The sequence below is a fragment of the Microcebus murinus genome, chromosome X (genome assembly GCF_040939455.1).
Source record: "Microcebus murinus isolate Inina chromosome X, M.murinus_Inina_mat1.0, whole genome shotgun sequence".
Classification (NCBI taxonomy): domain Eukaryota; kingdom Metazoa; phylum Chordata; class Mammalia; order Primates; family Cheirogaleidae; genus Microcebus; species Microcebus murinus.
Genome location: NC_134136.1, coordinates 53935929 through 53953675, shown reverse-complemented (window position 1 = coordinate 53953675; position 17747 = coordinate 53935929). Strand labels below are relative to the sequence as shown.

The following is a 17747-nucleotide window of genomic DNA, read 5'->3' as shown; positions in this document are numbered from 1 at the left end:
ACCTGATTTTGAAAGTTTACCCTATGTCATGCAAATTTTTTCCTTTATAATATCCAATTTGTTATAAGAGTTTTTGCTTTGTATTTGTTCACATTTACAGCCTCGACAATTACAATAACCTACTGACTGATTTCTCTCCTTAGATGCTGAGCCCCTTTTCTCTCCTTTTATACTACTGCTTAAACAGTGCTTTCCTGCATTAAAACCCTCCTTTGGCTCATTAGTGGCTCCAGGATGAATTCTTTAATCCTTTTCTGGTCATAATTGCTCCCAATGTATCTTCCCAGCACTGGATTACCATTCCTTTTCTCCATATGCGCTCTTGCTATATTAAACTACTTACTTATTCTGACATTCGTCATGCCATTTCACACACTACTTAGCCTTTGCACATGTTGATTTCTCTGAATCGAATCCTTTAGTTTCAAGTATCAGCTTTAACTCATCACAACCAATAGCTTAAATAAGGCCTCTTTTTGAAGCTTTTCTCAATTATCACAGGAAAAATTAGTGAATATTCATCTGAGCTTCCAAAGCCAGTGTGAATGAATGTCTTAGTTGCAACATTTATTAAATTATTTCATGCTTGACATCTTTCCAAGACTGTGAGTTAAGTTCCCTATGAGTTCAAACCAAAGCTTCTATTCCTCAAATGCAATACTTGGCATATACTAAACACTTAATATTGTACTATATTGCCTTATGGATCCATTAATTATACTTGTATTTATTAAATTCTTATTATATGCCCAGTACTCTAATTAGATATTGGTGTGAGATGATGTGCAAACTAGAAATAGTTCTTGTCCTTGTAGAAAACGTAGACAAACCAGCAATACCAATAAAATGCTATTCTCAGAGTAAATATATATTTTACATTTGTCTATTTCTGTCTCTTCTTATCAGAAGTTCTAGATTTTTTTTTTATTTTGGCATATTATGGGGGTACAGATTTTAAGGTTTCAATAAATGCCCATTTCCCCCCCTCCCCTCACAAGTCTATGTCTCCATCATGACCATCCCCCAGATGGTGCACATCTCACTCATTATGTATGTATATACCCGCCCCCCTCCCCCCTCCCACCTGCCCAATACCCTATTACTGTAGTACCTATGTGACCACTTAGGTGCTGTTCAGTTAATACCAATTTGCTGGTGAGTATATGTGGTGCTTGTTTTTCCATTCTTGGGAAACTTCACTTAATAGTATGGGTTCCAGCTCTTACCAGGAAAATATAAGATGTGCTATGTCACCATTGTTTCTTAGAGCTGAATAGTACTCCATGGTATACATATACCACATTTTATTAATCCATTCTTGGATTGATGGGCACTTGGGCTGCTTGTAACAGCAAGAATAATCTCTTCAGGCAGCATGTATAGATATTTAACTTCTTTCCATGTACATTTTATCTGTGTCCTCTGGTTTTATTTTATTTATTATTTTAATTTTTATTGAAGTAATATATAAACATGGTTAAAATATTAAATAATGTATAAGAATATTTAATAAACTACAACTTTTCCATGACTACTACTCCCTATTCCCATTTCCACTTCCTAGAGAAAGCTATTTTTATTTATTTATTTTTAATCAGCTTTCCCTCAGTATAAAATATATTTGCTAAATTTCCTTTTAAGTGTACTATATGATGAGTGTGACAAATGTATACAGTTATGTAACCACCAGAACATTTATGATACAGAATATGTCCACTACCTCCAGAAGTTCCTTCCTTCCCCATGCAGTCAAATTGTCCTCTCAAACCCTGGCCCTTGGCAATCAACAATTGTTCTCTTTTCTAACATTGTAAATTTGTCTTTTCTAGAGATTAATTTAATTGGAAACATACAGCCTGCAGTATGTACTGTTTTGTGTCGTGTTTTTGTTTTTTTTTTTTTTTTTGCTTGGTATAATGTTTTTGAGATTCACTCATGTTATTGCATTAATCTATATCAGTAGTTCATTCAGTCCTTTTTATTACTGAGTGATATTCTGATATAAACATTTTTAACTACTATCCTTTTTTACTCTTGCAGACCTAATTTGAAGAACAAACCTGCTTATATTACTTACATTGATTTCTTAATTTAATGCATTGCCCATTAACTTTCCACTTTGAAAGGCAAGTTTTTAAGTCACTGACATTATCCCCAATTCTCTATTTGTTTCTCTTGTGCCTTTAAATGGCTACTTAAACCTTTTTTTCTTGTTTCAATAACACAGTTTAGTCTATTGACTCCCCCACTTCCTACCTAACTATCTCTATTCCTCTCTCATTTTCTTTCTCTCTCTTATTTTGTATGTCTTTTCTGGGATATTTCTTGAACTTTATCTTCCAAACTTCTATACATTGTTTAATTTTAGAAATACTGTATAATGATTTCCATTTGTTCATACTGTGACTTTTCCTCTTTTATTTCATCTTAAAATAAATGAAATTGCTTTACAAATCCCTCTGAAAATGCAAACTAGAAGTGTCTAGAGTTATTCGTTTCCTTGATTTTTTGTTGCTTGAATTGTGGATTTTTAAAGAATTTTCCCTATGGTCAATACTTGTGTTTGTTCTCTTTGTTCTTTGTCTTTCATGCTGTCAATTTTATTTACCCTCTGTTTTTTTGTTTACATATGAGAATAGGTAGTTTGTCTGATTTTTCTAGGTAGCTCTGTTTCTATATGGATCATTTTCTAGTTAGGTTTCCCTGTGTTTATGAAGTTTGACTTGAAATTTAGTTTATGTAGGCTTGACTTGTCCACTGGCAGGTTTCATTTTATGGGAAACAGGTAGGGTGCCAACCTTTACACTAGGATGCTCCCAAATTCCAGAAGAGGAAGAACTGTGCACAGAAGCACAGACATTCACCCTAAGAGTTCTAAATTTCCTCAAGTTGTTAGCTTGCATTTTTTTAGACAGGAGGGTTTTTACATTCATCTAGGGCTAAAACACTTAGCTGCCTAGATTTTGAGCATACAGGAAGGGGGGAAGAATATGGGAATTTATTTTAAGCAGACTGGGAATTAAGTCTTGCTATTTGGGGGTTCTCCTCATACTTATCAACTTTGAGCCTAGAGTTTCTTTTCTTCTGCAGTCTTTTATGTGTATTTATACATCACTCCTTATTCTTTATTTTTTTGTCAAGTAGCCTTCACCTTATTTAACCTTGCCAAAATTCCAAGATGACCCCTTCCCCACTTTCTTCCTTGCAGCAGGACTTTTGTTCTTACCATCATTGTTTGTCAGGTTGCAGAGAAAGAGGAGGTAAAATATATGTTCTGTCCACCATCTAGAATGCAAAACTCTCTCCCTTGTTTTAGATGCCACAACAAATTAAAAAAATAACAAAAAAAATTGCTGTCCTGATTTATTTGACATTTTACATAGGATAAAAATTTTGATACAATGATCTGAAAAATATCATAGATATCCATTTGAAAATATCAACTTTTCAGTTAAAGAGAGAATTTATGACATATCTCCTACAGGCAATATTGTGAAACTAATGCTTTACATAAGGCTTCTCATTTCCAACTAGCTCAACATCTCTAATCATCAAGGAAATGCAAATCAAAACTGCAATGAGATATCACTTCTCTCCAGTAAGAATGGCCTTTAGCAAAAAGTCCCCAAACAATAAATGTTATCATGAATATGGAGAGATAGGAACACTCCTACACTGCTGGTAGGACTGCAAACTAGTTCAACCTCTGTGGAAAGCAATATGGAGATACCTTAAAGCGATACAAGTGGATTTACCATTTGATCCAGCAATCCCACTACTGGACATCTACCCAAAAGATCAAAGGACACTCTACAAAAAAGTCACTTGCACTCGAATGTTTATAGCAGCACAATTCACAATTGCAGAGTTGTGGAAATAACCCAAGTGCCTATCAATACATGAGTGGATTAATAAAATGTGGTATACATATACCATAGAGTACTATTCAGCTCTAAGAAACAACGGTGATATAGCACCAATTGTATTTTCCTGGATAGAACTGGAACCCATTTTACTAAGTGAAGTATCTCAAGAATGGAAAAACAAGCACCACATGTAATCACCAGAAAATTGGTATTAATGGATCAAAACCTAAGTGGACATATAGGAATAACATTTATTGGGTGTTGGGCAGTTGGGGGGGGGAGGAGGGGATGGGTATATACAAATATAATGAGTGAGATGTGCAACGTTTGGGGAATGGACACACTTGAAGCTCTGACTCCAGAGGGGAGGGTGGGCATGGGCAATATATGTAACCTTAACATTTGTACACCCATAATATACTGAAAATTATAAATATTTTATAAATATATATAAATATATATTATAAATAGATTATAAAAATTATAAAATAAATAAATAAATTGGGAATTCCAGAAAAATGGTGGATTAAAGGTAATGGTCTCCTACACTAGAGCAGATCTCCCCGCTACAAGGACAGCATTGATTCAGGGAGGGACTCTCATAATGGAAAAACAAGGTGATCCGGAGATAAGATCCAGTTCTCTGGAGAGTGCAAAACAAACAATAGGGGGCATGGGAGGGCACCGCCCCCCCCCCCCGCCAGGGGGTGAAGTGGGATTAGACCCACAGGAGAACTGCTTGCTTCCCCATTGACCTCCACACCCACCCAGCCAGGGACCTGTCTGAAACTGGTGTGAAATCGTGGCAGAAGAGGGTGCAGGAGAGTGCAGTCAATGGTGGAAAACACCGTGAACTCCCCTGAGCCCCGTGCTAGGATGGCTCCAAGACAGGAGGAAACTGAACTGAGCTGATAGGGGAGGCAGTTAGATGTCTTGCCTCTGGTAACCAGCGGGGCCAACCCTACAGAACTGTTCACTAACTGGGGGACTCTAAGCTGTAACTGCCTTGGGGGAATAAGGCTGCACAGGGCAGGTTAGTAAGAGCGAGTGCTATGGCTGAACAGGCGGTCAGGCAAGTGACATAGAAAAGGCTACCGGGCATCCTGTTGACCCAGACTCCCAACCTGGCACCTGCCACACCCTAAACAGTCGCCCCCAGTACTGGTGCCCTACGAGTGGGCAAGCGGTCGCCATTGAGGGTGTGCACAGCCCAGCCGTCATACTGTGCTATGGGCAATCCTCCCACCCCCACCCAGCTTAGAGTCTCTCCTGGCAAATTCTGCCCTACACAATCTGCGATCAGCTAGCCAGGCCTGGCTCCACCAACGAACTACTGAGAAGACTAACAGCTGAGGGGAGTTGCAGCCACTGGGGTGACTGGGTGCTCTGCAGACTGGGGAGATACCTCCTCCCCCAAGCCCACATCTCTCCTGCCGAAAGTGGTAGGCTCCACCCCTGGAATAGGGGCAAGAAAAGAAAACTTACTCTCTCCCAGATCTAGGGAGAACTTGCTAGACCTGTGTAGTGCATAAGCACACAGTATAAAAGACTTCGCTTCCCAGAACAGCTCAGGTCACCCATTGAACAAAAAGCTGGGACTGGCTCTCTTCCCTGGTCAGGGGCAGGGACCACAAGTAACTACCCCCATCAGGGGAACCTTCCAAGTGTGGTGGAAGAGCTCCCCCAAGTGGCTGATCAAAAAACTACAAAAGAGAGGACCCCTGAGCTCCAGCAATTGATCCAGATGGGGAGGGCCCAGCGTAATTCAAAAAATCAAACCAAAATTACTCACTCTAGGAGATACACCAGCTATCAAGAAACGGAGACTGAACAAACCCAAAACACTAAAATGACAGAAGAAGAATTCCAAAATTGGATTAGAAGAAAGCTCAATGATATGCAAGAAAAAATGGATAACCAACACAAGGAAACTACAAAGAAGATACAGGACTTGGAACAAAGATTCACTAAGGAAATCAAGATCATGAAGAAGAATCAATCCAATATCCTGGAAATGAAGAATTTATTCAGGGAATTCAAAACACAGTGGAACACCTCAAAAATAGGGTGGAGCAAACAGAAGGAAGAATCTCAGAGATTAAAGACAACACATTCAAATAAAATAAGTTAATAACAAAGTTAGAGCAGAAAAATAAGAGACATGAGCAAAGCTTACAAGAATTGTGGGATTATATGAAGAAAAATAACCTGCGGGTCCACTGGATTCCAGAGAAGGAGGAAGAAAAAAACCCAACGGTTGGATAAGATATTTGAAGAAATAATTCAGGAAAATTTCCCAAGTCTAACCAGTAACCTGGAATTAGAAATACAAGAGGCCAAAAGGACTCCTGGGAGATACAATGCAAACAGAAAAACACCACTCCATGTAGTCATCAGACTGACAAAAATATCAACAAAAGAGACCCTCCTACAAGCTGTGAGGTGAAAGAAGCAAGTAACATACAAAGGAAAACTGATCCTAATAAAGTCAGATTTCTCAACTGAAACAATACAAGCAAGGAGAGACTGGGGCCCCATTCTCACTCTTTTGAAACAAAATAACGCCTGGCCTAGAATCTTGTACCCTGCAAAACTAAGCTTTATATATGAAGGAGAAATTAAGACATTCTAAGATAAGCAAAGTCTCAGAGAATTCACCAAGACAAGACCAGCCCTACAAGAAGTACTCAAATCAGTGTTACACATGGAACACCATAATAAAAGAAATAGTTATGATGGGGGACTCCATGATGAAAATAAATGAGGTTTATTTAACAGAATCAAATGCCATTGGCCACTTAAAGAGTCGCCCACTTCAGCTAACCTATGATGGAGGCTTCAGTGAAATCCAGGAGCAAGAAACATTCAAAGGAACAACCACTGTACCATCTCATCTCAGAAGTGGAGGGGAGCAGGGGAAGAGGCGTGGCAGGACCTTATCATGCACCAGCAGCTCAGATTTGAGCTGCAAACCAAAGCAGTCTCAAAAGCCGACTTGCAAGAAAAGGATACAGAAATAGAAGTAGAGGAAGTCTTTTAGAATACAAGGATTGTTCCGATTTTGCATGAGTTGGAAAAAGAAGAAAACATTGAAACAGTTTGTGCTGCTTGCACACAACTTCGTCACGCTTTAGAGGAAGGAAACATGCTTGGAAATAAATTTAAGAGAAGTATTCTCCTGAAAACCCTATATAAACTAGTTGATGTTGGTTCAGACTTGCTCAGCCTTAAACTTGCAAAAATTATTTTAGCACTTAAAGTGAGTAGAAAGAATCTTCTTAATGTCTGCAAACTTATATTTAAAATTAGCCAGAATGAGAAGAATGATACTTTGATTCAAAATGACAGCATTCTGGAATCATTATTGGAAGTACTGAGAAGTGAAGACCTGCAAACTAACACGGAAGCTTTTTTGTACTTTATGGGGACTATAAAATTCATTTCTGGAAATCCAGGATTTCATAATGAAATAATCAACAAAGGTGCTGTGGATATACTGATGGATTTCATAAAGCAAATAAATCAGAACACCAAGAAATGTGGTACATGTTCACCTAATTTGGGCCGCTTGTTAGTTCAGGTGACTGCTACATTGAGAAATGTGTTTGATTCACCACTGGTAAGAAGTAAGTTGCTGAGCATCAATGCTATTCCCCATGTGTACACAGTGATGGAACAGTTCATGGGTGGCAAGGACTTCTGTACCAGTGTTGTCAGAATATTCAGCGAACTTACTTCTTTCCATGACTGCTGTGCAGCCTTGGCCAACTATTCCAGATGTTATGCCTTGTTTCTGAATCTGATAAACAAATACCAGAAGAAGCAGGATTTAGTCATTCGTATTATTTTTATTCATGGCAACCTGACAGTGAAAAATAACCAGGCTTGGTAGCAATTTTCCAAAGAGAAAGGGAGCATCCAAACTCTGCTATCATTGTTCCACACATTCCACCAAGTCGATCTGCACTCCCAGAAGCAAGCCTACGAAGGAGCAGAGCTGCTCCAGGCACAGAGGCCGCCGTCTGAGGCGGAGGACGTGTTCATCAAGCTGACCCGCCTGCTGGCCAACATGGCCATTCACCCCGGCGTCGACCAGGCCTTGGCTGCCAGCTGGCCAGCAGTGGGCCTGCTCCTGACCATACTGGAATACAAGTCACTCGATGATTGTGAGGAGCTGGTGATCAATACTACAGCCACAATCAACAATTTATCTTGCTACCAAGTGAAGAATTCTGTAATTCGAGACAAAAAACTATATATTGCTGAATTGCTGTATATTGCTGAAAGCTGCTTATGAGTAACAACATGGATGGAGTCCTGGAGGCTGTTCACATCTTTGGAAATCTCTCCCAGGACCATGACATCTGTGATTTCATTGTGCAGAACAATGTACACAAGTTCATGATTGCATTGCTGGATGCTAAGCATCGGGATATTTGCTTTTCTGCCTGTGGTGTTCTCCTAAACCTCATGTGCATAAAAACAAGCATGTCATCCTAAAAGAAGGAGGTGGCATTAAAAAGTTAGTGGATTGTTTGAGAGATTTTGGTCCTACTGACTGGCAGTTGGCCTGCTTGGTTTGCAAACCTTCATAGAACTTCAATGAAAATATCACTAATGCTTCATCGTATTTTGGAGCTGAAGACACCAACACACTCTTAGTCCTGTTATCATCATTTTTAGATGAATAACTAGTGCTGCATTGAAGCTTTGACCAAGACCTAAAAACCTATCACAAATTCCATTGGGAAACAGAATTCAAGCCTGTGGCACAGCAGCTTCTAAAGCGAATTCAGAGACATCACACCTTCCTGGAACCCCTGCCTATTCCTTCTTTCTAACGTGATGCAGATTAACAACAGAAACAGGAAGTCAGGTTTCCTCTCCTTCATTCTTAAGAAGTGGTAACAAACATGAACTTTTTTTTGATATTAACAAATATTGAAAGTTTTTCAAGTACAGGTTTTAGTGAGTAGCCTAAGTCTTTTAAGAAGAATAACCATTTCTTCTTGTTAGGTATTATGGAAAAATGAATATATTAATACATGTTATATATTCTGCTATGAGAAATGTAAGATGAGAAGATATACATTTTTTAAGTAAATGGCTTTTTCTTTTATTCTCTATTAAATAGCTGAGTTCTAGTCTTAAAATCTTGATTTAGCAATTTGGGGATTTAAGTGTTGGTCAGTTTATTAAATGAACTATGCAATAAAGATCATTAGATTATACATATAGAAAGAATGGTGGTCAACATGAATGGAACACATTACTACATAAGCACCAAAACTAATTCTTACTACATCTAATAATACATTTTCTAATTAGGTCCCAGTATTTGTCTGGTCCTCATATCAAGAGAAGGAGTAAGCAGAAAAACTTAGAGAAGACTACTTTAGGCCATCTATTCTTTACTAAATAAATAAAATAGATGAAAAAGGAACTATTTTACCTTTCTTTTCATTTGAAATAAAACGACTGGACTAGACAGTCCTTCTAATTGTAACTCTCTGTGTCTAGCGAGGTGATATGATATAGAGTGCAGGCTTAGGTATATGGCAGGTCTCAGTTTCAATTCTAACTCTCCCCTGCTAGCTGTGTGGGCCTTGAGCAAGTAACTTAATTTCTTGAACTTCAAATATAAAATGGGAATAATATCTATTTTATCATAGTATGGTTTTTTTTTGTTTTGTTTTTGTAGCATAGTTTAGAACAAACCATTAAATGTGCAACTTGCCCAGTTCAGTGTATGATGTGTAGTAGGTGCTCAGTAAGTTATAACATTATGATGGCAAGTAGTTTATTAGTTTGTGTTATTTGTCGAGTAAGTTTGAATAAATGATTCCAAAGAGATAATAATTTTAAATATGTGTGCATCCAACTTAGGTGCACCCAGATTCATAAAGCAAACCTTATTGGATCTAAGCAAATTAATTAACAGCAACTCAATAATTACTGGAGATTTCAACACCCGACTGACTGCACAGGACAGATCCTACAAACAGAAAATTAATAAAGAAATAATGGACTTAAAACTCTATAACAATTGGGTCTGACTGACATTTACAGGACATTCTACCCAAAATCCACTGAATATACGTTCTTCTCATCAGCTCATGGGACATTCTCAAAGATTGACCATATCCTAGGACACAAAGTAAGCCTCAAGAAATTTTAAAAAATAGAAATCATACCATGTATCTTCTCAGATCACAGTGGAATAAAAGTAGAAATCAATCCTAAAAGAAACTCACATTTCTACACAACAATGTGTAAATTAAACAACCTCCTACTAAATGATTAGATCATAAATGAAGAAATCAAGATGGAAATAGAAAATATCTTTGAACAAAATAACAATGGAGAGACAAGTTATCAAATAATCTGGGACACAGCTAAAGCAGTTCTGAGAGGAAAGTGTATTTCCATAAATGCCTATAACCAAAAGTCAAAAAGATCACAATAGACAATCTAATGAAACGACTCAAAGATCTAGAAAAAGAAGAACAGACCAACCCCAAACCCAGCAGAAGAAGTGAAATCAACAAGATCAAATCAGAAATAAATGAAATTGACAACAGGGAAGCTATACAGGAGATTAATAAAACAAAAAGTTGGTTCTTTGAAAATATAAACAAAATTGATACACCATTGGCTAGGCTAATGAAAAGCAGAAAAGAGAAATCTCTAATAAGCTCCATCAGGAACAATAAAAGAGATATCTCAACTGATCCCAAGGAGATACAAGATATAATTTACAAACATTACAAAAATCTTTATGCACACGAACTGGAAAATGTGGAGGAAATGGACAAATTTCTAGAAACACACAGCCTCCCTAGGCTCAATCAGGAAGAAATAGATTCCCTGAACAGACCAATCTCAACAGCTGAAATACAAACAGCAATTAAAAATATCCCTAAAAAGAAAAGTCCCGGGCCAGATGGTTTCACACCCGAATTTTACCACACTTAAAACGAAGAACTGGTACCTATCATGCAGAAATTATTCCACAACATCAAGAAGAATGGAAAACTCTCCGACACCTTTTATGAAGTGAATATTACTCTAATACCAAAACCAGGAAAGGATGCAACAAAAAAAGGAAACTACATACCAATATCCCTAATGAATACAGATGTAAAAATTTTCAACAAAATCCTAGCTATCCGAATCCAGAAGCTTATCAAAAAAATAATCCATCATGACCAAGTGGGCTTCATCCCAGGGATGCAGAGATGGCTCAAAATATGTAAATCTATAAATGTAATTCACCACATAAACAGAAGCAAAAACAAAGACCACATGACTCTTTCAATAGATGCAGAAAAAGCTTTTGACAAAATTCAACACCCTTTCATGATACGAACACTTAAGAAAATAGGCATAGAAGGAATATACCTAAAAATGATACAAGCCATATATGACAGACCCATAGTCAACATCATACTGAATGGGGAAAAAATGAAAGCCTTCCCACTTAGAACTGGAACCAAGCAAGGCTGCCCACTACCTCCACTTCTATTCAACACAGTGCTGGAAGTCCTGGCTACAGCAATCAGACAGGAAAGTGAAATTGAAGGTATTCAAATAGGGGTAGAAGAGATCAAACTTTCACTGTTTGCTGATGATATGATATTATATTTAGAAAACCCAAAAGATTCAACCAAGAAACTCCTGGAACTGATCAATGAATTTAGTAAAGTCTCAGGATACAAAATCAATACACAGAAATCAGAGGCATTCATATATGCCAACAACAATCTAATTGAGAACCAAATCAAAGACTCAATTCCCTTCACAATAGCAACGAAGAAATTAAAGTACCTAGGAATATACTTAACCAAGGACGTAAAAGACCTCTACAGGGAGAACTATGAAACACTGAGGAAGGAAATAGCAGAGGATGTAAACAGATGGAAATCCATACCACGCTCGTGGGTCAACAGACTCGAAATTGTTAAAATGTCTATACTACCCAAACTGATCTACAGATTCAATGCAATACCTATTAAAATCCCATCAGCATTCTTCACAGATATAGAAAAAATAATTTTATGCTTTGTTTGGAACCAAAGAAGACCCCGCATATCAAAAGCATTTCTAAGCAACAAAAACAAAATGGGAGATATTAATATGCCAGATATCAAACTATACTACAAAGCTGTAGTAATTAAATCAATATGGTATTGGCACAAAAATAGGATTATTGACCAGTGGAACAGATCTGAGAATCCTGATATAAAACCATCCTCATATAGCCATATAATCTTTGACAAAGCAGACAAAAACATACACTGGGGAAAAGAATCCCTTTTCAATAAATGATGCTGGGAAAACTGAATAGCCACTTGTAGAAGGCTGAAGTAGGACCCACACCATTCACCTCTCACAAAAATCGACTCACGCTGGATAAAACAAACTTTAACCTAAGGTATGAAACTTTTAGAATTCTAGAGGAACATATTGGAAACACTCTCCTAGACATTGGCCTAGGCAAAGAATTTATGAAGAAGACCCCAAAGGCAATCACAGCACCAACAAAAATAAATAAATTAGACATGATCAAACTAAAAAGCTTCTGCACAGCCAAAGAAACAGTCATGAAAGTAAGCAGACAATCTACAGACTGGGAGAAAAATTTTGCATCCTACACATCTGATAAGGGGCTGATAACTAGAATATACTTAGAACTCACGAAAAACAGCAAGAAAAAATCAAACAACCCGATAAAAAAGTGGGCAAAGGACTTGAACAGAAACTTTTCTAAAGAAGACAGAAGAATGGCCAACAGACATATGAAAAAATGCTCAACATCTCTAATCATCAGGGAAATGCAAATCAAAACCACAATGAAATATCATGTAATTCCAGTGAGAATGACCTTTATCAAAGAAGTCCCCAAACAATAAATGTTGGTGTGGATGTGGAGAGATAGGAACACTCCTACACTGCTTGTGGGACTGCAAACTAGTTCAATCTCTTTGGAAAGCAATATGGAGATACCTTAAAGCGATACAAGTGGATCTACCATTTGATCCAGCAATTCCATTACTGGGCATCTACCCAAAAGATCCAATGACCCTCTACAAAAAAGACACCTGCACTTAAATGTTTATAGCAGCACAATTCATAATTGCAAAGCTGTGGAAAGAACCTAAGTGCCCATTATTCCAAGAGTGAATTAATAAAATGTGTTATATGTATACCATGGAGTACTATTCAGCTCTAAGAAACAACGGTGATATAGCACATCTTGTATTTTCCTGGTTGGAGCTGGAACCCATACTACTAAGTGAAGTATCCTGAAAATAGAAAAACAAGCACCACATATACCCACTAGCAAACTGGTATTAACTCAGCAGCACCTAAGTGGACACATTCGATCTACAGTAATAAGGTATTGGGCAGGTGGGAGGGGGGAGGGGGGCGGGTGTATACATACATAATGAGTGAGATGTGCACCATCTGAGGGATGTTCATGCTGGAAACTCAGACTTGTGGGGGGAGGGGGGAGAAAGGGCATTATTTGAATCCTTCAAATTTGTACCTTCATAATATGCTGAAATAAAAAATAAAATAAAATAAAATAAAATAAATAAACAAAATAAAAAAGAGTGGGTCAAATGGTATACAGGCAGGTAATTATGAGAGTTTTGGGCAAGAACAATTCTATGACAAATTTTCTAGTAGTGTTTGCCTAGCTTGCTCTTTCTAATAAGAGTATACTTGTTTTTTAGCATCCTTATTTTATCACAACTTTTAGTATTTATAAAATGTTTGTACATCCATAATATTCTGAAATAAAAAAATAAAAAAACAACTGTATCCATTCCATCCAAGTTGTTACAAAAAAAAAAAAAAACAAAACAAAAAAAAAAAACAACTGTATCCATAACATAGATTCCCCCATTATAGATCCACACCAGTGTGCTGATAAACAAAATATATCTCTTGCTTCCTAGAAAATACGGGAGATATAGACCCTTATTATGCTGGCAAATCACAGTGACCTAGCTTTATGTTTGTCTACCTCTTGAGAATATTGATTATATAAGGGCAACTGTACAGGGAAAACTAATTATATCTGCTCTAGCTTTCAAAAACTATACTGCTTCTTTGTTATGCTGTGAGGTATATTTTTCTCTGGTTGCTAAATACCCACAACACTAAAAGTATCTTTACTTGTTTTGAAGTAGAAATAAATAAAATAGATGTGAATTTCTAAAAGTAATTTCCAATTAATGAAATTTCTCTCTTCTTCTTTCTCCCTCCTTCTCCCCCTTCCTTCCCTCTGTTAAAAATCAAACAAAACAAAACAAAAAACTAAGACCAGTTAAACTTAACACAGTTTGAGCAAGAAAAAGTCCTAGTACTGGGTAAAATTCCAGACATAAGATGGTTCAGAATGCTACCACCTCTAATCTGGTGAACTATATTTATAACCAGGAGACAAAAAATGACACACAGGAATTACTTGATTGGTGTGGTTTGGAAAATTCCTTATTTGGGTATAATTTGGCAGCTCTCAGGCTGGGATTGGCTGAAGATTTGGCTGCTATGATTGGCTGAAACTCACTTGCTTGGTTACAAGGGTATACTTCTAGGTCAAGTTACAAATTGTTTACACATCAAGTTAAGTTATAATTCACTATGTATTTAGGCTGCTTTGGTTCCAACTTTATAACCCAAGTATGGAAATAGGTCTAGACCAAAATTGACTCAATTTAACACTCCATCCCTCTTCCCTTTCCTTTTTTTCTTCCTTCTTTCTTTTCCTCTCCATTGTGGCTATTTTACCTAGAGAGCAGAAAAATATACAGTGGGGAGGCAGAGAAAAAAAATCTATATTAATCTAAACTCTAAAGTAACACTAATAGTTTGTTTTTTTCCAAATGAATTGACAATTTATTATTGTGTATACACCTTGCTTTGCATTTTGTTTTCCATTTTACTGCCTTTCATATTGAAGAATTGCAAAATAAGATATCACAGAGTTTTTTATGCAAATTGAAAAATTTAAATATAGGTATAGAGAGCACCTACAATACATTCTGAAAAGAATGTAACTGAAACTAAGTTGAAAACATATTTTCTTTTCTCTGTTAGAATTCTAAAACTTGTAGGAGTGATTAAACACACACACACATATTGCTGTAGTACAAAAACAACTGCAGCAAAGGTCACAAGACATTTATCAACAGAAACTTGGAAATTCTTTTGGTCTGTCTCCCCTATGAGACCTCATCTAGTTAGGACAAACCACTTTCTCATGAGTGACACTAATGTTTCTTCTAATTTTGTAATTGTTTCCCTTCTTCTGTCTAGTACATGAACTCCAGAGTTCTGTCTTGGATCTTTTTTTTCACTCTGTAAAACAGATATAATGTAAATTATAATCTGAGCAAGTAGTATTGTGTCATTTATGCACAGAGTGTTAACTCCCAAGAGTTTATCTCTAGCTTAGATGTCTATTTAGATATATTATATATACTTCTATATTATATATACTTCAATATCTGCATGTCTCAAAACTCAACTCATAAAATTCTAAAAAACAAAATTCATCTTTTTCTTATTTTGGTGCTAATAGGGGCTTCTCCTCAGATCCCTCCATTCTGGATATCTATTCTCTTCCCAAACAAGCATGGTTTATATGACCCAACCACCTATCTTGGGTATGTTTTCAAATATGAATATTTCAATTTTGACTATTGTTCTCCATTTGCACCACCACCATTCAACCTCAAGATAACATCAACTATCCTCTGTGCCACTGCAGTACATTATGGCAAATATTCTAACTTCCATCTTTGCCCCACTACAGTTCATTCTCTAAATTTCATCCAGGGTGATATTTTTAAAATCCAATTTAATTACTCATCAGATTCCATTACTCTTTTAATTTTAAAAAAATTAGAAAGAATTATTAGTGAAGCTTATATTTCCTGGCTTCTGCTCTACTTTTCAACTTTATCTTGTATCATTGTCTCCATAGGTCTCTGAAATCATGTTACTCATCTTCTTTTACTTTCTCCAAAATACCAAACTTTCTCACATCAGGATCTCTGCAATGCTGTTCTATCTAGCTGGAATAGTTTTCTCCATTCTTTTCACCTGATTTCTACTAATTTTTCAAGTTTCTCTTTAAATGTCTGTTTTTTAATGACTTCCTTACTCTTTCTGTGATTTAAATTAGGTCCATCATTAAACTCTCTAATAATTCTAGTCACTAATATTCTCCCAACCTTCCAGTGTGTTTTCTGACTTGATTCCCCATTCATTTGATATTTCTTTGATACTTGATCCCCAGAGTGCACTTTGTTCTTACTTCAGTACTTTTTGCATATGAAGATGTATTTCATATCTCTTATTTTGATCTTGAGTATTTCTCCTTAAACATAATTTTATTGGTAACCCTAACCATAATCCTTAACTTCCCTACTATTCTACGTAATGATCCTGTATAATCTGGACCTAAAACTTGATAACGCATTTCTATGTTATTTCACTTGGCACTCCCAACAACTGATAAACATTCAGAAAGATGCATTTGACATCTTTTTCCTGACTTGGTCCATGTTACCATCATCTCTCAACAAGATTGCTGTAATTATTAAATAGTTTTTGTACCTCTAATCTTGCTTCTCCCCAAGGATAATCCATTTTTTACACTTCAGCCAGTGTCAACTACCTAAAAAGCAAATATGATATGGCACTCATTTTTCGGAATTAAACCTTCTAATGCTTCCTTGTTGTGTTTCTGATATAATCCAACTTCTTAGAATGCATTGCAGTGCCCTTAATGTATGGTCTCTACATATCTCTTCATCTCATTTCTCACCACCTTTCCCTAACAGAGGCACTGCCTCCTCCAAATTCATGTATTTTTTACTGCTTTCCTTCTTTTTAATTATTTTGCTGGATGATCTCATCTAAATTGATGATTTAACTATCATATCTATACTGAAAATTCTAAAATATTGTTTTGGAAGATAGATGAAGTATGAATGTGAGAGAAAACAGTTCTGGGGACTAGAAGAATGGTAAAAGCTCTATTAGAACACCATCATCATCCCAGTTACCCAAATCAGGGAGAAATAAGCACACAAAAACCAGGATGCAATTTTACACTACTTGTTTTCTTAAATTACAGAGTCAATAAATGGCCTAGATAACAGATGAGAGGGGGCTTGACCAGAGCAATATTAATAAGGATGGTAATTAGTCATATTGAAAGAAAGGATGGTAAATCAGTGAGATTTGCTGATGAGTGAGTTGTAGAGTCTAAGATAACATTGGCACATCCTGGAAGAGTTACTCAGCAAGCAGTCAGGTAAGTTATTCTGAAGCTTGATGTAAAAATTTATTTTTAACTATGCATTCGAAGAGTTATCTGCACGGAAATGATGTTGATACTATAAACATGGATTAGATTAGTCATGGAAAATATGTAGATTGAGAGAAGCAGTTGGCCAAGAATGGATCTTTATAGATAAGTATTATCATTAATGAGCCCCATAAAAGAAAAAAAAGTCTAGAAAGGACTCACAGAAGGAAAAATCAGAGAGGAGAAAATAAAGAGTAGTGTGTATTATAATGGAAATGAAAGAAAGTGACAAGTTTCAAGAAGTAGGACTTATCAATAGTGTGAAATGTAGCCTAAGAAAGAATAAGATAGCTGAAATTTCCCCATTCTGTCCAGTATTTAGGAGGCCATTAAAACCTTAGATAAAGTTTTTCTAATAGTATAACTAGGCCAGAATCCTAAATGTCATGGTTTAAGTCATGAATAGGAATTGACAATTATGACAAGAGATTATGGAGAAATTGGTAACTAGAGGTGAGATACAAGGTCAACTATTCATTTAACTAAAATTT

The 17747-nt window shown here is 36.5% G+C and overlaps 1 pseudogene; it reads left to right on the top strand.

Annotated features, from left to right (window-relative positions):
- Positions 1 to 6598: 6598 nt before the first annotated feature.
- LOC105869249 (armadillo repeat-containing protein 2 pseudogene) lies at positions 6599 to 8707 on the top strand (annotated as a pseudogene).
- Positions 8708 to 17747: the final 9040 nt, after the last annotated feature.